This window comes from Triticum urartu, chromosome 7 (assembly GCF_003073215.2).
Source record: "Triticum urartu cultivar G1812 chromosome 7, Tu2.1, whole genome shotgun sequence".
Classification (NCBI taxonomy): Eukaryota; Viridiplantae; Streptophyta; class Magnoliopsida; order Poales; family Poaceae; genus Triticum; species Triticum urartu.
In genome coordinates, this window is record NC_053028.1 from 522278215 (window position 1) to 522301482 (window position 23268).

Here is a 23268-nt window from a genome sequence, read left to right on the forward strand (position 1 = left end):
GCCAAGTTTTCAAAGTGCGAGTTTTGGCTCGATGAGGTTCTCTATCTTGGGCATATCATCTCTGCCAAGGGCATAGCGGTGAATCCTTAGAAGGTGTCTGAAATTGTGAATTGGGAACCACCTCAGAACGTAAAGCAACTCCGCAGCTTTCTTGGTCTCGCAAGCTATTGTCGAAGGTTCGTTGAGAACTTTTCAAAGATCGCGAAGCCTCTTTCAAACCTTCTCTAGAAGCACGTGAAGTACGTTTGGTCTCCTGAATGTGACATCGCTTTCAACACCCTGAAAGAGAAATTACTCACTGCTCCAGTTCTGACTCCTCCTGATGAATCCAAACTGTTCGAGGTCTTCTGTGATGCCTCTCTTCAAGGTCTTGGCGCCGTGTTGATGCAAGAGAAGAAAGTTGTGGCTTATACCTCTCGCCAGTTGAAGCCCAACAATAAGAACTACCCCACTCATAACCTCAAGTTGGCGGCAGTTGTTCATGCTCTTTTGACTTGGAGACATCTCTCATTGGGAAGAAAAGTGGACATCTTCACTGACCACAAGAGTCTCAAGTACATCTTCACTCAGCCTAATCTCAAACTCAGGCAGACTCGTTGGGTCAAAATGATTCAATCACATTGGGTGACTATAAGTTCTTGTTTTCTCCAAATGTTCTTGGTGACTCGGATATTGATCTTATTCTCGGAATGGATTCGCTGTCTAAGCACAAGGCTCAACTTGATTGTGCCGCCAGACAGATTGAATTGACTCATTCATCTGAGGATGTAATTGTCTTTGCCGCAAGGGATGATATCATTCGTCTGTTTTCTCTCAATGAGAAGGGTGAACTGGATGCCATCTCTCAAATTCCGGTCATTTGCGAATATCAAGACGTCTTTCCAAAAGAGCTTCCAGGAATGCCTCCGCACCAGCCAGTTGAATTTGTCATCGATCTTGAGCCTGGAACGGAACCTGTTTGCAAACGTCCTTACAAGCTTGGACCTGAAGAGTTGAAGGAGCTGAAGAAGCAACTTGATATTCAAGAGCGAATGGGTCTCATCCGACCTAGTTCTTCTCCATGGGGTTGTGGAGTTCTTTTTGTGAAGAAGAAGGATGGAATGGACCGACTTTGTGTTGACTACCGTCCATTGAACAAGAAGACTATAAAGAACAAGTACCCACTTCCCAACATCAACGAGCTGTTTGAACAACTCAAAGGTGCTCAAGTATTCTCCAAGCTTGATCTCCGTATGGGCTATCACTAGATTCGAATTCGTGAGCAAGATATCCCCAAGACAACATTCTGAACAAGCTATGGTTCATATGAATACACTGTCATGTCTTTTGGCCTCGTCAACGCTCCTCCAACATTCTCTCGCATGATGAATTTCATCTTCAACCCTTACACAAATGACTTCGTCTTGGTCTACCTCGATGACATTTTGGTCTTTTCCAAGAACAAGGAGGATCATGCCAAGCACTTGCGTTTGGTGCTGGATAAGCTCAGAGAACATCAGTTCTATGCCAAGTTTTCAAAGTGCGAGTTTTGGTTCCATGAGGTTCTCTATCTTGGGCATATCATCTCTGCCAAGGGCATAGCGGTGAATCCTGAGAAGGTGTCTGAAATTGTGAATTGGGAACCACCTCAGAACGTAAAGCAACTCCGCAGCTTTCTTGGTCGCGCAAGCTATTGTCGAAGGTTCGTTGAGAACTTTTCAAAGATCGCGAAGCCTCTTTCAAACCTTCTCCAGAAGCATGTGAAGTACGTTTGGTCTCCTGAATGTGACATCGCTTTCAACACCCTGAAAGAGAAATTACTCACTGCTCCAGTTCTGACTCCTCCTGATGAATCCAAACCGTTCGAGGTCTTGTGCCTCTCTTCAAGGTCTTGGCGCAGTGTTGATGCAAGGGAAGAAAGTTGTGGCTTATACCTCTCGCCAGTTGAAGCCCAACGATAAGAACTACCCCACTCATAACCTCGAGTTGGTGGCAGTTGTTCATGCTCTTTTGACTTGGAGGCATCTCTTATTGGGAAGAAAAGTGGACATCTTCACTGACCACAAGAGTCTCAAGTACATCTTCACTCAGCCTAATCTCAACCTCAGGCAGACTCGTTGGGTCAAAATGATTCAAGAGTATAATACGAGTATCGAATATACTCCAGGCAAGGCCAATGTAATTGCTGACGCTTTGAGCAGAAAGGCTTACTGCAACAGTCTGATTCTCAAGCCTTACCAACCTGAGCTTTGTGAAGCTTTTCGCAAACTCAATCTGCAAGTTGTTCCTCAAGGTTTCCTCGCCAACCTTCAAGTCTCTCCTACTTTGGAAGATCAGATTCGCGAGACTCAACTTCTTGATGCTATGGTGAAGAAGGTGAAGATTGGGATTGCCAAGAGTCAATCCAAGTACAAGTGCTGCCGCCTTGATGACAAGGATACTCTCTTCTTCGAGGATCGCATTGTTGTGCCTAAAGGTGACCTTCGTAAAGTCATTATGAACGAGGCTCACAATTCACTCCTCTCTATCCACCCTGGGAGCACAAAAATGTACCATGACCTCAAGCAGGCGTATTGGTGGACTCGAATGAAGCGTGAGATTGCTCAGTTCATGAATGAATGTGATGTCTGCAGAAGAGTGAAGGCAGAACACCAACGACCAGCTGGTCTTCTCCAACCTCTTGGCATTCCAGAATGGAAGTTTGACCACATTGAGATGGACTTATTGACTGGGTTTCCAAAGTCCAAGCGTGGCAATGATGCTATATTCGTTGTCATCGACAAACTCACTAAAGTGGCTCATTTTCTGCCTATCAAAGAATCCATCACAGCAGCTCAATTGGCAGAGCTATATACCTCTCAGATCGTCTCTCTGCACGGCATTCCACAATTGATTTCTTCAGATCGTGGCAGCATCTTTACCTCCAAGTTTTGGGATTCTTTTCAGAAGGCCATGGGCACCAACATCCGTTTCACCACAGCTTTTCATCCTCAAACTAGCGGCCAAGTCGAGCGTGTCAATCAGATTCTCGAAGATATGCTCAGGGCTTGCGTTATCTCTTTCGGTATGAAGTGGGAAGATTGTCTTCCATATGCCAAGTTCTCCTACAACAACAGCTTTCAAGCGAGTTCGGACAAGGCCCCATTTGAAATTCTCTATGGCAGTGTCGTACTCCTCTTAACTGGTCAGAGACTGGTGAACATCAACTTCTCGGAAATGACTTGATCAAAGAGGCAGAAGAGATGTGCAAAGTCATTCGTGATAACCTCAAAGCAGCGCAATCGCGCCAGAAGAGCTACTATGATAGTAAGCATCGTGATTGGGCTTTCGAGATCGGAGACCATGTTTACCTCCGCGTCTCCCCAATGAAAGGTACTCGTCGCTTCAGTATCAAAGGGAAGCTTGCCCCTAGATACGTGGGTCCTTTCAAGATTCTCAGCAAGAGAGGCGATCTCGCCTATCAACTCGAGCTTCCCTCCAACTTTGCAAACGTGCACGACGTGTTCCATGTGTCTCAACTCCGCAAGTGCTTCAAGACCCCTGACCGCACCGTCAACTTCGAAGACATTGATCTCCAAGAAGACCTTTCTTATCGTGAGCACCCAGTTGCTATTCTTGAAGAAACTGAGCGCAAGACTCGCAACAAGTCAATCAAATTCCTCAAAGTCAAGTGGTCACACCGTTCCGACCATGAAGCCACCTAGGAACACGAGGATCACCTTCATTCTGAGTACCCGGAGTTTTTCCAGTCCTAGATCTCGGGACGAGATCCTTTCGTAGTGGTGGAGTGTTGTAACACCCCGGATGTAATTTACCTTATATGTATCCCAACTCTTTCCGTTTCTGGCACTAAGTTATTTTATTTCCTTGTTGCCGGGTTTTTGTCTTCGTGTGTTTTGTCTTTGTCATGCATCTCATATCATGTCATCATGTGCATTGCATTTGCATACGTGTTCGTCTCATGCATCCGAGCATTTTCCCCGTTGTCCGTTTTGCATTCCGGCGCTCCTATGTCACCCGGTGTCCCTTTCTACCTCTTTTCGTATGCGGGTGTTAAACGTTTTCGGATTGGACCGAGACTTGCCATGCGGCCTTGGTTCACTACCGGTAGACTGCCTATCAAGTTTCGTGCCATTTGGACTTCGTTTGATACTTCAACGGTTAACCGAGGGGCCGAAAAGGCCTCGTGTGTGTTGCAGCCCAACACCTTTTCTTGCAGGCCCAAAACCCCCCAAAACCTCTCCCATCGTCTAGACCGTTCGATCACGATCGCGTGGCCGCAAACCGCACCTCATTCTGAGCTTCCTAGCTCCCTCTACCTATAAAAGAGCACCCCTCCCCGAAATCCCGGATCAGATCTAACCCTAACCTAGCTCCCCGCCTCCACCGCGCTGCTGGACAACGTCCACTGCAGCCGGACACGTCGCCCCGCCTCTCAGCACGTGCCACGTGGCACCGCCAGCCTCCTCCGCCGCCAGGCCCGCGCGGCCCAGCGCCGGCCCTCGAAGCCCATCCGGTCCGCCGCCACCAACCGCACTCGACCCCGCTGCCCGCAAGCTTCGGCCGGAGTGCGCCGCCGCCTCCACTCATCTCCGGCACCGCCTCCGCCCTACAACGCCAGCCACTTCGCCGGCCACCACCGCCAACAGCGCCGCCACCGCACCACGCCGCCCTCTCCGACGAGCTCCCGGATCCGGCCCCTCTCCTTCCCTGACGACGCCCCGTGACGAACTCCGGCCACCGCGAGATCCCGTCGGTGGCAAACCTTGAAGTCCGCGCCCGGCGAGATCCCGATTGGATCTTAGATCTGGAAACCCTAATCACCTCGGTTGACTTTCTCCTCTCTCTCCATAATTTTTATGCGATTTTCCTCATGCCATAACTCTGCATCCGTAGCTCCAATTTGTGCGTGTAGCATATCCAAATGTTCGCCTCGACGAGTACATCATTTCATCTCATTGTATAATTTTCATTTGAGGTCATCTTGATGCCCGAAATGCTGTTGGAAGAGGGCTATGTGATGAATTTGTCAGATCTGTTTCAGCAAATAACTTTTTGTCATTTTTGCCATGTTTAATGTGTGCATGCTATGATCCTGAGCTCTACATGTGTTTTGTTATATGCCATGCCATCTTTACAGAGGTGCTTGCCATGTATTTTTGTGATATTTGTGGTGACTGGCACAAGCTTGCAAAGTAGCGTAATCGGTAATGCTGATTTCAGGGATTTAGAATTTCACCAAGTCCTTGTTCTGTTTTTGTTGTTATGCCATATGTTCATGTTGTTTCCTAGTGATACGTGCCTCTTTTGAGGATGATCAGTAAGGATGTTTTGTTTACATTGTGGTGCTCTATCCTTCCATGTCCTTTTTTGCATTTATGGAGCACCCTAGCTTGAGTCAATCGAGCTCTACTTTTGCTCTAAAATAATCCTGGCAGATTGTTGACATGTTTAGCGATTTTGCCGAGGATGTTGCTATTGATCCGTGCATGCTATGTTGTTGTTCTTGCCCTGTATAGCTTCTATGCCATGTATTCTTGATGGGTGTATGCTTAGTTTGTCATGCCATGCTCTGTAGTGAGTGCATCGAGCTCGTAAACATGCCTACTTGCCAAATCTGTTTGCATGCTCCAATTTTTCACGAAGTCTGTATCTGTTTATGTTTTTGCCATGTTCACATGCTTGCAATGGTATTTTCTGATCCCTTTTGGCTCAAGGTCACTAAGGGACCTTTGTTAAGTGCTTTGAGTAGCTTCATGCCATGCCTTGCTTTGCCATGTTAAGTTCTTGTAGCATGTAGTTTTCATGCTCTAAAGTGAGCTTCCTGATGATAAATTCCAGACTTGTGTTAATTTCACTACGTCTCAAACCTGTTATCATTTGCTCTTTTGCCATGCTTGTTTGAACCTGTTAATGGATGAATTAGCCATAGCTCAGTGTTCAACTTTTGTCAAGCTTCATGAGTGGATCCCTGCCATGTATCTTCTTGTCATGTTTGAGTGCTGTAGCATATTTATCTTGATGCATTTAGTTGGTCACTTGCTGATTATCGCAGACCGGTGCCATATTTGTTTTGCTTGCCATTTCCAATCCGTGCATCCGATTCCGGTGATCTCTATATCGATTTCAACTGAAATCACCTCACCTTTCCAGTGGCACTCTTGGATTTCCATGTTGAGGTCAGGTTCAATCATTCCTTGTCAAATCTTGCATATAGATCACATACTGCATCCCGCATATCATACCATGTCTGCATCATGTTGTTTGAGCATTGCACGTGGTTGCTTGTTGTTCTTGTTTGGGTAGAGACGGGAGACGAGTTCGTGAACGCGGAGCCTATTGAGTTCTCTTATGAGGATCAAGTCAACTCTGAGAACTTTGCAGGCAAGATGACCATACCCTCGAAATCACTTCTATCTTTGCTTGCTAGATGCTCGCTCTTTTGCTATGCCTATGCTACGATACCTACCACTTGCTTACCATGCCTCCCATATTGCTATGTCAAACCTCTAACCCACCATGTCTTAGCAAACCGTTGTCGTTGTTTGGCTATGTTACCGCTTTGCTTAGCCCCTCTTATAGCGTTGCTAGTTGCAGGTGAAGATTGGAGATCGTTCCTTGTTGGAACATTGTCTATTGTTGGGATATCACCATATTATCTTGTTTATCTTCATCTATATACTTGGTAAAGGGTGGAAGGCTCGGCCTTTTGCCTAGTGTTTTGTTCCACTCTTGCCGCCCTAGTTTCCGTCATATCGGTGTTATGTTCCCGGATTTTGCGTTCCTTACACGGTTGGGTTATAATGGGAACCCCTTGACAGTTCGCCTTGAATAAAACTCCTCCAGCAATGCCCAACCTTGGTTTTACCATTTGCCACCTAGCCTTTTTCCCTTGGGTTTCCGGAGCCAAGGGTCATCTTTATTTAAACCCCCCCGGGCCAGTGCTCCTCTGAGTGTTGGTCCAAACTAGAGCCCCTTGCAGCGCCACCTCGGGGAAACTCGAGGGCTGGTTTTAGTTGTACGGATTGCTTATCTGAGTGTGCCCTGAGAACGAGATAATGTGCAGCTCCTATCGGGATTTATTGGCACATTCGGGCGGTGTTGCTGGACTTGTTTTACCATTGTCGAGGATGTCTTGTAAGCGGGATGCCGAGTCTGATCGGATTGTCTTGGGAGAAGGAATATCCTTCGTTGACCGTGAGAGCTTGTGATGGGCTAAGTTGGGACTCCCCTGCAGGGATTTGAACTTTCGAAAGCCGTGCCCGCGGTTATGGGCAGATGGGAATTTGTTAATGTTCGGTTGCAGATAACCTGAAACTTAACTTAATTAAAATGAATCAACCGCGTGTGTAACCGTGATGGTCTCTTCTCGGCGGAGTCCGGGAAGTGAACACGGTGTTGGAGTAATGCTTGACGTAGGTTGTTCTAGGATCACTTCTTGATCATAGTTGTTCGTCCGTGCTTTGCCTTCTCTTCTCGCTCTCTTTTGCGAATAGGTTAGCCACCATATATGCTAGTCGCTTGCTGCAGCTCCACATCATACCTTTGCCTTACCTATAAGCTTAAATAGTCTTGGTCGTGAGGGTGTGAGATTGCTGAGTCCCCGTGACTCACAGTTTACTTCCAAAACCAGATGCAGGGACCGATGATACCGTTCCATATGACATGACCGAGCTCAAGTGGGAGTTCGATGAAGACTCTCGCCATTACTACGTGTCTTTCCAAGATGATCAGTAGTGGTGCCCAGTTGGGGCGATCGGGGACTTTGTCGCATGTGGGGGTTGATCTTTATTTTGGTACCATAGTCGTACCATGAGTGTATTGGATGATTGTAATGTTATTCATGTATTTGTGTGACGTGGCGAGTGTAAGCCAACTATGTATCTTTTCCCCTTTATTTATTTACATGGGTTGTTGTGAAGATTACCTTAATTGCGACATTGCTTTCAATGCGGTTATGCCTCTAAGTCGTGCTTCGACACGTAGGAGATATAGCCGCATCGAGGGCGTTACAAGTACAAGGTGGCCTTTGGTGCTTTTGGCGCTGGAGGTGGCACGACCTTGAGCTGCTTCGGGGCCTTCTCAATCGGCGCTGGGGAAGACGTCCGGGGGCGCTTCGAAGATTGCCCAGTCGGCGCGGTCGCCATGTCCGGGGTGCTCTCCGGGTCGTGAGCGTGCTTGGATCTCCTCTCTCTCCGAGGAGGCGAGTCGACCTCTTCGTCATCAGTCGAGTCATCGCTCTCCTCGTCCTCCTCAGCATCCGAGTGCCACTCGCCGCTCTCGCCCCCGCTCGCTCCTTCCTCAACGTCTTGCGCCTGCACTCCATTGGGCATCGAGTACATATCAATGAGAGCCCGAAAAGACAACGAGCAAAATAAATACAGTCGACCATCAACAAGGTGTCACACAGTGAATCGAGAAGATACTTGGCAAAGCGGAATCATACCTGTTCCGGCTGGCGCGAGTGGTCGAATGGAATCACCCTCCTAGACCCCCGGGGATTGTCTTTGTTACTAGTGATTCCCCTCAGCCACTTCTCCAAGGTGTCTTCACTGACGTCCTCCGGGTGGATCCGAGTGGAGTCCTCGAGTCCCGAGTACATCCACATCGGATGGTCACGGGCCTGAAGCGGTTGGATGCGTTGACTGAGAAAGACCTCCAGCAGGTCCATCCCAGTCACCCCGTCTCGGACAAGTTGGACGACCCTCTCGACCAACACCTTGACCTGCGCCTTCTCTTCTGGGACCACCCTCAAGGAGGAAGGCTTCTCCACTCGAGCCAGGGAAAAGGGAGGAAGTCCAGTCGACTGACCCGGGGTCGGCTGGTCCTTACAGTAAAACCAAGTCGACTACCAGCCCCGGACCGAGTCGAGAAGGATCATTGCTGGGAAGGTGCTCTTGTTCGTCATTTGGATCCCAAGGCCCCTGCACATCTGGATCACGTGCGTCCTCTCATCACTCGGGTTGGCCTTCTTGACCGACTGGGAGCGACATGTGAAGATGTGTTTGAAGAGACCCCAGTGCAGTCGACAACCCAAGAAATTTTCACACATCGACACAAAAGCAGCCAGATAGACTATGGTGTTTGGAGTGAAGTGGTGGAGTTGAGCCCCGAAGAAGTTCAGAAAGCTAGGAAAGAAAGGATGGGGAGGCAAAGAAAACCCGCGGTCGACATGGGTGGCGAGGAGAACACACTCACCCTCCCGCGGATGCGGCTCGGTCTCGTTTCCCGGGAGCCGCGCCAATTTGTGGGGGATCAGTCCCCCCTCCACCAGATCGTCGAGGTCGTCCTGGCTGATCGTCGAGCGGATCTAGTCGCCCCAGATCCAGCCCGGCGGCAGGCCGGATCTTGACGACGATCCGCCCCGGCTGGTCCTCTTGCCCTTCGCCTTCGCGGTCGCCTTCTTCGCGTGCTCCAACGCCACCGTCTTCTCTTTCCCCATGGCGGCGGATCGAGTCCAAGCGAGGTTGCGACGCCAAGAGCGGAAGCGAGCGCGGCGGAGAAGTCTGAGGAAGAAGGAAGAAAATGGGAGCGTGTTGTGCAAAGACCCGGTCCGGTGCCTTTTATAAGGTCATTCCCCGAGTGACTGACTGGTAGACCCAGACGATCTAAACAAATCCCGCAACAGTCGCGCTTGCAATACATGGCGAAAAAGGTGGCGCGGGGATCGAGACGACCTGCCTAATCCGCCCGATTACCACGGCCCCGCCCGTCTGGCGCGCTTCCCGAAATTCGAATCCCGCGAAATCCGCAGAGAGCAGAGCAACTTGTCAGACTAAAAACATCCTCCACATATCATTCGGAACTCTACCGTGAAAGTTCACTCGACAAAAACTAAGAATGGACCAAGGCGACTGAAAAAGAAGTTTACGTTATCTTCTCAGTTAATTGATCCAGAGCAAGATATACTCATAGCACGAAGAATGAGTCGGAAGTGTTCTCAACTCCTTCCTCACTCAAACCCTGATCCATTCGGGGGCTAATGATGAAGCTATGTACCTAGGGTAAGGTCATGGATCTGTCCAAGATACCCTCCCCAAGGACACCTCTAAAAGAACCAGAAGCAGTCGAAGAAAAATCATCGTCCACTCGACCATAAAGCTATGTTCCACTCGACAGTCTTGAAGACACTCGACGATAAAAGAAACCACTCGGAGTGTAGAAGGCCTAACGTCACTCAGGATGGTAACGGTCGGTCATTCACTCTGTAACCTTAAAGATCATTTATATCTCTTTATTACTAGCGTTACCAGTAACGCCCTGCCTTAATGTACATTGAACCCTTAGTAACGTGGGCTGGCTGGGGTCCTGGCGCACTCTATATAAGCCACCCCCTCCTCCGGGACAAGGGTTCGCACCCCCTGTAACTCACACGCATATATCCAGTCGACTGCCTCCGGGCTCCGAGACGTAGGGCTGTTACTTCCTCCGAGAAGGGCCTGAACTCGTAAAACTCGCGTGTACAACTCCTCCATAGCCAGGATCTTGCCTCTACATACCTACCCCCATTCTACTGTCAGACTTAGAGCCACGATAGGTACTGCTCCGCTGTGATGGACGGTTCCATCATTGGAGCAGCTCCGCTAAGGTGTACGACGACGAGGCTGAAGCATGACAAGACAGACGACGTTAATCTGAAGTGGGACCCTAATATCATCTGCAATAGATGATGTAAAATACATCACCAAAAAGTGCTAGATGTAAAACGCATCAGCCGCGCCATGGCCGCTCCGACAGATGCTGTAAGTACTATTCACTCTGAACTTAACTGAAGAAAATGAACTTCACAGTCGAAACTGAATTTTACTATCGAAACTGAGTGAACTAGTAACAGAGCATTGCAATAGATGTTTAGGGCATTCGAGCACTAGTAGCAGAGAAGCAGTGATCTAAATCAGCAGACGCTCGAGCAGGGAACGCACTAGCAGAGAGCAAGTCATGAAGTAGCATCGCGAGCGAGTGCTAAAGCAGCAACTCCTGTAGCTGCCGGAGGTCGTGCAGCAATAGCAGCAGCGCAAGTGAGAGCAAGAGCAGAGCAGCAGCACGAACGAAAGCAGGAGCAGTGCAGCAGCGCGACCGACAAGAAGAACAGAGCCACAACGCGAGCGAGAGCCGGAGCAGCTGCAGCTAGTGCCATTGTGGAAGTTGCCGCTGAGGAAGCAACGACATGGGGGAGAGACACCGTGGATGATGTGGCCGGGGACGGCGCCGTCGATGGAGACACGCCATGTCTGCTCGGTATCGAGCACCGACAGCCCCGTGAGATCGAATAAAAGATAAAATGCAGCGGTGAGTGCAGAACCTCCTTGGTGGCACTGAGTTGGCCTCGGCTTCATCGGAGGAATTGGTGAGGGTGTTGCGGTTCCGGTGGGGCAGGTCAGGACGGTGCTGTGGGGATTGAGGTGGCGCGATAGACGAGGCGAACGTCGGGGCAGCTCCTTGGAGGTGGAGGACGGGGCGGCTGATCCGGCGGGACGACGAGATCGACAACAGATCCTCATCCGGTGAGGTGGATGAGGGACGGCGAGCTGTTGCGGTGGACAACGTAGTCGGGGAAGAGTCTCCGGCTGGGCGGCGGTTGGGAGGCCGACGGAGGAGCGTGGGGTTTCGTGGGTTTTGGTGGCCTCGGTGTACGAATGGGGGGGGGCGAAGGGGGAGGGGGGAGCCAAGCTTAGGGACGCGCTTGTCCGAAATGTAGGGTCAGTTACCAGTGTACCCCCACCGATTTTGACACCGCGGTGTGGAGCTTCATTTCCGGCTGAGGGGTAGAAGGGGGATTTCGCGTGTCTGGGCTGCGGGAGTGATTTCGGATGAGGAGGGAGTTCTCGCGCGCGTCCAAATTTCAGGATAACAAGGCGCGGCGCGGGTTGAAGAAGCGTGAGTTTCAAAGAAGGTGAGACAAAAGATACCCGAGCTTGAAAATTTCGGGATAACAAGGTGCGGATTCCTTGTTCGGCAGAACAAACTTAACGTGTAAAAAAAAATTCATACAAGACACAAGAGAGTCATGTCCCCTTTTACTATATTGCTATAGATGCCATTGAAAAAACTACAAGAAAAATGTAAAAAAAATCGGGAGAACAAGATTACCCTGCACAGTACCAAATCGATTCGCACCTCCCTCAACAACAACAAAAAACAAATCAATTCCCACCAAAGAAAGAGTAATGTCCCTTTTTATATGATTACAGATGCCATGATCTCAAATTTCAATTTTTGAATCCACGTTATGTTGAGTTTGAATATATCATTAGGTGACCTTGCGGTTTATAATTGATGTAGTCGTACATTTTGATCTTCCATCATATATGAACATTTTACTCCACCATGTGAACATATATATTGTCGTCTACCATATGGACTAAATTTGAATCAATTTTCCTTATTTGAATACGATTGTTGTGAAGTTATACAATAATTTAAATATTATCTTGATAACAAAAAGCATACGTATAGCATTAATCATATTTCACTATGAACTACATGTACCATACGCTCTCCAATCAAATATTTGTATCCATTTTATGTTGAATTCAAATCATAGTACATTGTTGGTCTAGATAGCGAGATGTTTGGGATAATCTAAACCCTGTTTTCATACGTATAATTTTTGGCCGAATTGGGACAAGTTTTGGTATAAGCCTCTTGCAAAACCGAAGATTCTCTCAACAAGCCTCATGGTTCCGAGAGGGAACGTGTCACCTTTGTGTGTGAAACGATATACGCTGCCTCCCCCTGATTTTATTTACAGAGGCAACATAGAACTATATGAGTGCCCTGTTAAATTTTGGAATTATTTCGGGTTCATTTGGCCTTTTATACATTAGTTGAGTTTCTGGACTTTTAATGTGCATAATCTAAATATGAATTGCATGCACATGCTCTGGTGCACCAAAGTGGGTTGAAAAATCACATGTGTGTCCTTGGTTGAATTTCTAGGTCCCATGGAAGAAATGAGAATGAGATTCAAACATCTGGGCGTCATGACTCGGCCGAGAACATCGAGAAACTTTGATTTTAAATTCATGTAAATCCAAAACTCACCTGGAAATCATGAAACTTGGCATGGTGTCATGTCATGGCACTAACATGCTGTGGTAAAAAATTGGGTTGATTTGGAAGCTCGTGGTTCTAAGAGGGAACGTGCCACCTTTGAGTGTGAAACGATATACGCTGCCCCCCTTGAGTTTCTTAACAAAGGCAACATAGAACTACATTAGTGCCCTGTTAAATTTTGGAATTATTCTGGGTTCGTTTGTCGTTTTTATACATTAATTGAGTTTCTAGTCATTTAATGTGCATAAGTCAAATTTGAACTACAAGCACATGCTCTCGTGCACCAAAGTTGGTTGAAAAATCACATTTGTGTCCTCAGGTGAATTTCTAGGTCCCATGCAAGAAATGAGAATAAAATTAAAACATCTGGGCATCGTGGCTCGGCCGAGAACATTGAGAAACTTGGTTTTAAAATTCTTGTAAATCCAAAACATGTCTGAAAATCATGAAACTTGGCATGGATGTCATGTCATGGTACTACAATGTTGGGGTAAAAAAATTGGCCGAATAGGAACAGATTTTGGTATAAGCTTCTTGCAAACTGAAGCTTCTCTCAAGAAGGCTCGTGGTTCTGAGAGGGAACGTGCCACCTTTGAGTGCGAAACGATATACGTTGTCCCCCTTGAGTTTATTTACAAAGGCAACATAGAACTACATGAGTGCCCTGTTAAATTTTGGGATTATTCCGGCTTCGTTTGGCCTTATTTACACAGTAATTGAGTTTTTGGTCATTTAATGTGCATAATTCAAATTTGAACTACAAGCACATGCTCCCGTGCACGAAAGTTGGTTGAAAAATGACATTTGTGTCCTCGGGTGAATTTCTACTCCCTCCTTCCATCTATATAGGTCCTAATGCATTTTTCGAGGCTAACTTTGACCAAACGTTAGAGCAATAATATATGACATACAACTTACACAAAGCATACCTTCAAATTTGTATGTCAAAGGAGCTTCCAATAATATAATTTTCATAGTATACATCTCATGTGCTATTAATCTTGTCAATAGTCAAAGGCTGTCTTGAAAAACACATTAGGCCCTATATAGATGGAAGGAGGGAGTAGGTCCCATGCAAAAACTGAGAATAAAATTCAAACATCTGGGCATCATGGCTCGGTCGAGAACATTGAGAAACTTGGTTTTAAAATCATGAAACTTGGCATGGTGTCATGTCATGGTAGTACCACGCCGTGGTAAAAAAAATTGGCCGAATAGGAACAAATTTTGGTATAAGCTTCTTGCAAATCAGAGTTTCTCTCAAGAAGGCTCGTGGTTCTGGGAGGGAACGTGTTACCTTTGTGTGCATAATTCAAATTTGAAATACAAGCACATGTTCCAGTGCACCAAAGTTGGTTGAAAAATCACATGTGTGTCCTCGGGTAAATTTCTAGGTTCCATGCAAGAAATGGGAATGAAATTCAAAATTCTGGGCGTCGTGGCTGGGTTGGAAACATTGAGAAACTTAGTTTTTTAATTCCTGTAAATCCAAAACACGCATGAAAATAATGAAACTTGGCTTGGTGCCATGACATGGCACCAACATGCTGTGGTAAATTTGCAGTCCGATTTGCGAAGGTGCACACATTAACAATCAACAAAGTCATTTTGGAACAAGTGATGTCACGTTACAATCGGAAACACAAGTATTATTGAAACCGTGGGCGTTCTACTTACTAGTACCATTTACGTGCCGCCACACGTCCCCATTTTTATTAGCTAGGAGGCGCCGTGCAGGGTAGCTATTTGAGTACGAGAGGCGTGCGATCAGACCCCTGCGTGTGCTTATCGGGAGGAGAGCCCTTTGACCTCCATCTGCCATCCATCTCTCTCCCAAGGTCTCCATTAATGGCGCCCGAGCCTCTGTTTAATGGCGTGGCTATGTCTCACTCGACTGAGATTTAAGAGAGAAAAAGAAAATCTGAAAGCACGGATCTTGATGTAAGATCCGACGGACCTATATAGCATCTACTGCGACTTATAGCGAGATTGATGAATATATAAGGACGATTAATTAATTTTTTGATCAAAGAAGGGCTTGCCCCTTCCGATTTTCATTACTGAAAACCACCACAATTCACAAGAAGTTCAACACAAATCCAACCTAACACGAAGGACTAAAAGCTACCAGATTGGAATCGCAACATGCCAAGAGGCCAACAAAGACCAAACATCCGCGCTAGAACCCAACATTTCACAACCGACGAGACAATCCACATCCTAAACCGATTATTACATCAAAAGAAACCAGGAAACTGAAGAAAGCCCAGTAGCAACTAGAAGAACAGCAACGCCAGGGTCGCCACAGCAAGAGTTTTCTTCATTCCAGCCTCACAACATTGATCTTCCACAGAAAGATAAGGACGATTAATTGTCTTACATAATTAGAAAGATAATTAAAAAAGCCACATGCGGCTACGCCTGAAATACACAAGGGCAAAAGAAGAAGGAAGACAAGGATCTGGCTCGCTGATCTCTACTTTCTTGATGCGTTGCTGCAGGCCGCGGGAACTAGTCTCCGCGGTGAGCGGCGATGAGCTCTTTCGTGTCCTCAAGACGCTGCTTGAGAACATCCATGGATTCCTCCACCAGCCTTTGTCGCTCGTTGCGGAGCATGTCATTATCGTCCATAAGTTTCTTGACGATGACACCAGTCCTCTTCAACAAGGCATTGGTCTCCTCCTGCTGGTCTGCACTTCGGACGATCTTCTCCCTCAGCAGGTCGTGCTCGGCCCGGAGCCTCTCATTGCCCTCCCTTAGTTGCCGGAAAACACCGGTAGCCTGTTCAAACGAGGCTTTCATGTCACCCTGCAACCTCGCCCAGCCAGAGATCTGATCCATCTGGCTATGGACGATCGCATGCATGCGCCTGTAACAGTCGTTGCCTGCCCGCGAGTAATTTTCCCAGGCCGTCGCGGCGCGGCAGGACATCTCTTCTGCTTCCGCAGCGCGGCCGGACCAGTCTGCTGCATCGACAGCGCGGCGGGACCTCCGTGCTGCTTCAGCGGCGCGGTGGGACCTCTATGCTGCTACTTCCGCGCGGCAGGACATGTCGGCTGCTCTCGCAGCAAGGCGGGATATCTCTCGTGCTTCCGCTTCCATGCTCGCCTCTCCCTGGTGGCAATCTCTCGACCCAGAACTCACGCTGGCCATGGCAGACGCAAGGGAAGGATGCTGAATGACTTGTTTGTTTTTGTGGATGAGGAGTTGAGGAGGAATGTGCAGTCATCTTAGCATACTAGTATTTATAATCGAGTACTAATACGCTCCTAAGTGGGAAACCGTTTAGGTTGTGATCAGTGTGAACAGGTTTGCAATTCAATATAGCATGGAGTAATTTGGAATGTGATGAGACACAAGCTCAAAATTTATTGACGGTTCTAGTTTCGAAGTGCAGCACTATTCCCAGATGGAGTACTTCTTTTTCTACTCCCTCCTTTCCGGTTTTATAGGGCTTATCTCAAAATTTTAGTTTTTCCATTTTATAAGGCTCAATTTGGTTGTTCCCCAACACATGTTCAGATTCCAAGGTGCATTAAATCATTGCATGCAAGTATTAAGAGAAAATTGACCAATGCATGTACTTTATGCATGCATGCATTGCAATTAATGCATTGATAAACATAATTTTTTTGAGAAAAACAAGAGCATTAATTAGGTGCTTTTGCAAACTACAAAAAATATTCCACCACTCACCATCTTGCTTGGTGAGATTTTTGAATTAAGCCCTATAAACCGGAAATGAGGGAGCACTGTTGTGTATGTGCAATAACTAGCACCGTCGTATACATATCTTATGGTTAATGGGGCGTTCGACAGGAATAGCCGCGTGGAGAGCTCTAGGCTAGTCTTTTTTTCAGATGCATTAAACCTATCTCTTGGGACTTCTCGCACGCACCATCGTACCACCCACAAAAACTTGTACTCTGAGTTTAGTAGGACGTTATACAGGAAGAGAAGAGGTGCACGCACGCACTCGTCCTCTCACACACGCATCTATTTTTTCTCGAAAAGGAGGATGATGACCCCCGGCCTCTGCATCTGGGAGTCACACACGCATCTGTAGCTACGAATTGTAGTGTTATCAACCATCCAATTGGCTCTATCATTGATGTACCTATATACTAAAACATGTCTAGATACATCTATATTTTGACAAATGGAAGGCATGTATTGTGGAACGGAGGGAGTGCTTGTCATCAAAATGGATAAAAAGGGACGTATCTAGAACTAAAATACGTCTACATACATCTCCTTTTATCCATTTTGATGACAAGTAGTACTTCTTACCCAAAGGAACTTTATATCCAACAGACACAAAATATCTGTTCGACTGTTGGAAATTACTGATCTGATGTCAAAGTAATTGATGCATCACCACCAAAATCCACCATTTCTTAAGCTAAAGTAGACCAAGGTAATCCCTATATTAGCATATTACTAAGATGAACAGAAGGCACTGTAGAAACATTTAGGACATGAGCTTGTCAATCTGAATGTGGAGGGACACAAGCTTAGCCCCGGCCAGCAGCTTGGGCGGAACTATCAAGAAGGTCAGCTCCTGCACATCGACGTCGCCGGGATCCTTGCTGCTTGTCACCTCCATTTCCACCTTGATGGCGTCGGTCGTGCCTTTGGGCTCCCCCGGCGGGCCATTTGCCCATAGCTTGGCCATGTAGTGCGGCAGTGGGGACTCCCCCGCTCTGATGCAGGCGACCGAGACGGCGATAGGCACGGCGATGTCGAGCACGCCGCCGACCAAGAAAAACGCGCGGCGGTACTCCTCCGCGAACAGCAAGAGCCGTGGCTCCGACAGTGGCACTTGCAGCTGGAGCACCTTGCCGTACTGGATCCTGTGCACGAGCATGGGATGCACAGTGCTGATGTGGTGGTAGAGTGCCGGCGGCGGGCCTTCGTAGCCGCAGACGGGCACGGGGCATTTGCAGGGCGCGAGCGGACACACGCTCTGGTGATCGGCGAGCTTGTGGTAAGTGACGTATAGCCCATAGCCTTCGTGCGGGCACTCCACCCTCACCGACGAAAGGACGGAGTCCACCATCGTGTTCCGTACGTCGAAGCCACCGCCACGCTCGCACTTCTGGCATTGCCGCTGGTTCTCGAGGCGCTCGATGCGGTAGTCCGCGCAGGCCAGGTGCCCTCCCTTGTAGTGCAGAAATCAATCGAACAACACATCAATCAAGAAACCTGCACCTTGCTCAATCAGTCGAACGGACGAGGTGTATTCGAACCTCATACACTGGAGGCGTCAAGGGGCGGAGGCACAAGGGGCAGTGGAGCACGGTGAGGTCCATCGAGACCTTAGAGAACTCCATCATCGGGTCCTGTTCGGTCTGCATGATCTCTCCCTCCTCGGGTCTGCATGATCTCGCCCTCCTCGTGCACAACCATCTCTCGACTTGGGCTGCGGTATTACAAAGCTTTACCGTCACATATTTTATACTACTTCAAGGTGCATTAAATCAACACATGCAAGTACTCCCTCCGGTCCTTTTTACTCCGCACATTAGCTTTGTCTGAAATCAAAGTTTGCTAAGTTTGGCCAAATTTATATTAAAAAATATTAACATCTAATAAATATAATATGAAAATATATTTCGAGCTGGATCTAATAATAAATATGTTGTTATGTGAATGTTAATAATTTTTTGTATAAATTTGGTCAAAGTTGGATGAGATTGACTTCAGACAAACCTAATATGCAGAGTAAAAAGGACTGGAGGGAGTATTAAAAGGAGAGTCACGGCATGCATGCATGCATTGTAATTAATGCACCGTAAACGCAAATTATTGAAATATATCGAGTGCAGTGCTTTGATGTGTCGTGTCAACTCGTACATCAACGAGAAGTTTGATTATCCTCTCCCTCGCGGACTTAACTGCACCAGCCTTTGGCTGTATGACAGGTTGGCCACACACCTGTCGGGCCCACCTGTCATACATGCAAAGGCAGGAGCGTCCCTCCCTCGCCCATGAGCGTGGTGGCTGGCAAGACTAGGAGAAGCTTTCGCTACACGCTCTCCCTCCCGCACGCGGTGGTCATGCAGCAGTTCAATCGGTGTCAGATGGCCAGAAGCGAACTGTAGTACTCCTCCAGTGCAGTAGTACTCCATCATTGTTCGACTTCTCGAAGAGGCGAAGAGCCAAGCGCAGCCCGGACGCTCGTGTGGCAGTTTCATGTGTAGAGTAGTCTAGGATAGCGTGTACCGTGCCTGTAAGCTTAAAATCGTTGGGGTCGGCTCCATGCTATGTGGCCATCTCGAAGTTTAAAAAAAATTAAAATAGTCTTCTAGCCCTACCTGACACCCTGGTGATTGTAGTTCGCACGCTCATCTGGTCAAGACAGGAATATATATTGTTTTTTCGAAAAGGGGGGACTCCCCGGCCTCTACATCAGAACGATGCATACGGCCACATATATTTTAATTTGTGGTGGGTAAATGTTAGAGGTTGCAGCAAATATATTGTACACTGCGGGTCTTTCAGCCAAGTTTAGAGGCAAGCATGTGGGGCCAGTGCTATGATGTGTCGCATCAACTCATACAACGAGGAGAAGCTTGATTTTACTACACGCCTTCTCCCTCACCCATGCGCGCGGTTGCTCCCAAACGAGGACAGCTTAGTAGTACTTCTACAACAAGCTATCCGTCTCGCTCGCGGTGGACGGACATGCAGCAGTGGATTCGACACTGTAGAAGCAGCAGTAGTAACATCATTGTTCGTCTTCTCGAAGAGGCGAAGAGCCAAGTGCAAACCGAACGTTGCAGTTGCGAACATTGGGGCACGCATATAGCCAGGCTCTTGCATGAGACAAAATTTCTATGTGAGCCCACTATTGTACTAGTACGTACAACTACTTGCTAGTATAGCCCCACCACTCCAATCCATCTACTCCCAAGTCTCTGCGCAACACTGCTTACTCCAATCCAAGACCAAGTGACAAGAAGCCACAAGCACCTATGGAGACGATGGACGCGAGCGACAGTCGGCTGTGCCAAATCATCCAAGGCGGCGGCCTGCGGCCCCGCACCACGCAGCGTTTCCAGACGGTGCTGGCGACCGCGGGCATCGTTCACGCGGTCATCGCCGCCGAGGGAGGAAACCCACAGCTGCCGGAGGGGCCCGATCCTCTACCCGTGCCGTTCTCTCCGACACAGCACCGTCTCGCGAGGTCCTCCGACCCTTCTTCCTCCCTGCTGTATTGTCCACAGATCCGACCTGCCGCCGCCGACATCCCGGTGACCCTCAGGTATAAGTTCTTCGAAAGCGGCCTTGCTCTACTGCCCCAGCTCCCCACGTGTCTGCATGTGCATCTTTTTCTACTCCCATCAGCTCTTCCAAAGCCACCTAAATTTTTAGTATTATTAGAGGTAAAGCTACTTCATGCATTCGAATATAGGGCTTTGTTCAAACAACGAAGAAAGGGGGGGAAAGTTGTAGCATGAATCTAGGACTTGATTCAAAGAGTAAATAATATGGTGAAAGTAGTAGAGACTGGATACCCAATCGGTCTCTTGGTTGAAAAGGGAAATGATGGGAAAACACAGTACAAACTGGATAAGGAACATATCTATTATTGGTTGAAAAAAGGATAGAAAGTGGCGGCTGGTGGACAAGTCAACAGAGTATGTCCAGGATTAGATTTGTTGCCATCACATAGTAAAAGGTCTCCAGGATTAGATTTGCTGCCTCACATAGTAAAAGGTCTCAGGATTAGATTTGCTGCCCTCACATAGTAAAAGGTCTCAGGATTAGATTTGCTGCCCTCACATAGTAAAAGGTCTCCAGGATTAGATTTGCTGCCCTCACATAGTAAAAGGTCTCCATGATTAGATTTGCCGCCCTCACATAGTAAAAGGTCTCCAGGATTAGATTTGCTTCCCTCACATAGTACAAGGTCTCTAGGATTAGGTTTGCTGCCCTCACATATCATGAACAAACTCGGCATCACCACTTTATGCCTCCTTGTAGGTACATTGTGTTGATGCGTCCACTGTCGCATGTCCTTATACTAACCTTTTGCTGTTGTTAATGTAAGGGCACATGTAAAATGAAGCGATCACACTATTACCTTAGGGACATGTCTAACCAGTGTTATTGTTAATCTAATGCCTCCAGTGATAAGATGCAATTAAACTGTGTTACGAATGGCACTCCTATTGTTTTCCCCAGTATGATAAGTAAGTTGCTCCTTTACGCTGCTGAGTGTCCTGGTGTCCCCATGGTCCCATGCCCTTAAACCAACTTTTTAGCTGCTGTTGATTTACTGTGTCTGGTAAACAAGCAATGCCACCATTAAAGTAATCCCATATTTGAGGAATCTCATTGTTGATCATAATGCTTCTGGTAACATGAAGCATTGCTGACGTCTTAAAATTTCTACTGTCCTTGTGTGATTGCCATGAACATAATTAAGATGCTTCTTTTCATTTTGTATATGTTTCGTATATTCTTATTGACCAGCAACTGTTTACTTTCTATATTTTTGTGCAGATAGGGATATCCATTTCACCTTGTTGCTATTGTGACCTTTTGGTGAACTGCACAAAACACTTTTTTTTGGAATGAGTGTCTTATGCAGTTCAACTAAAATGTTACGTGGGCAACATCTCTCAATTTTGGTGGAACTGCACAAAATGGTGATTGGAGTTTCCAAAATCTCCGTCAAGTTCTGCTGGTAATCTCGTCCAACATTTTATTAGCCTTTGCAAGATGGAGCCGTCACTGTCACCACAATGGCACTTTATTTTAGTGGAACTGCACAAAAGGATAAGAAAATTATAGTTGCACCTTACATGAGCCAGACAACCAACCTTAATGTTCCTCAATTTTAGTGCAACTACTAAAGAAGAACCTGCCAGCTCACAAGAGCAAGTACTTATTGCTAGCTGGATGATGCAATCTTTGCTTCATTTCAAGTGAACTGCAGAAAAAGGCACATGAATTGAATCATGGAACTCCAGGCAGACCTCATCCAAGTAGAGCTGGAGGTTGAGTTCAAGGAGGCCGCTATTAAAGCAAAATCATGCTCTCTTGTCTCCTTGTTTGTGTTGTGTAAACATGTTGTGCAAACAGGAATACTCAACTACAGATGTTGTGACGGTCAAGAGCATTCGCCAAGTTGTTCGATTGTATGACATGGCTAGCCAAGATGGATTTAATCTCGATATTCACTTTATCAAAAGGCTCTAACGGGTTGGTTCTGAATCTTGCAAGCTGGGAATCAGTGAGATGTGTAGGCATCTTTGTTGTACTTATTATTTGAATCTTATTTGTTGGTTCTGAATCTTGCAAGCTGGGAATCAATGAGATGTGTAGGCATCTTTGTTGTACTTATTATTTGGATCTTATTTGTTGGTTCTGAATCTTGCAAGCTGGGAATCAATGAGATGTGTAGGCATCTTTGTTGTACTTATTATTTGGATCTTATTTGTTGGTTCTGAATCTTGCAAGCTGGGAATCAATGAGATGTGTAGGCATCTTTGTTGTACTTATTATTTGGATCTTATTTGTTGGTTCTGAATCTTGCAAGCTGGGAATCAATGAGATGTGTAGGCATCTTTGTTGTACTTATTATTTGGATCTTATTTGTTGGTTCTGAATCTTGCAAGCTGGGAATCAATGAGATGTGTAGGCATCTTTGTTGTACTTATTATTTGGATCTTATTTGTTGGTTCTGAATCTTGAAAGCTGGGAAACATGGCATGATCATGCAGAGGACAACAACCATAACAAACAGTTCAAACTTGGTAGTATTATCTTTGTGAAAGTGCGACAAATGTGCTGATCGTGTGCGTCCTGAGAATAATAATTCTAATTGTTGTGCATGTTGATCATGTGGCACTGATAGAACGAGCGAATGCATTGCTTGTTTTAAGTATAAATTTCTATTAAAGCTAATTAAATTTAAGTAAAGTGACCACTAACTCCTGTTATTACAGTACCAATACAGACCCGCTCGTGAACCGACGTGTGGCTGGGGGTGCATCTTCTGCCGGGCGTGCAGCGGACGAGGGAGGGGTAGTAACTGTTGTCGCCTGTACACACTCAGCTTACTGTTGAATCCAGTTCCCCAAGAGCTGAAAAACGAACTGCTGCCGCCGCCTACACACTCGTTCACTCGAAGAGACTCCAATGGCGATCCGAGGGGTGAGCCTGCTGGATATGGACTTCAGCAAGGAGTTCCCCTTTGAGTTCGCCGTTCAGTCCTAATGC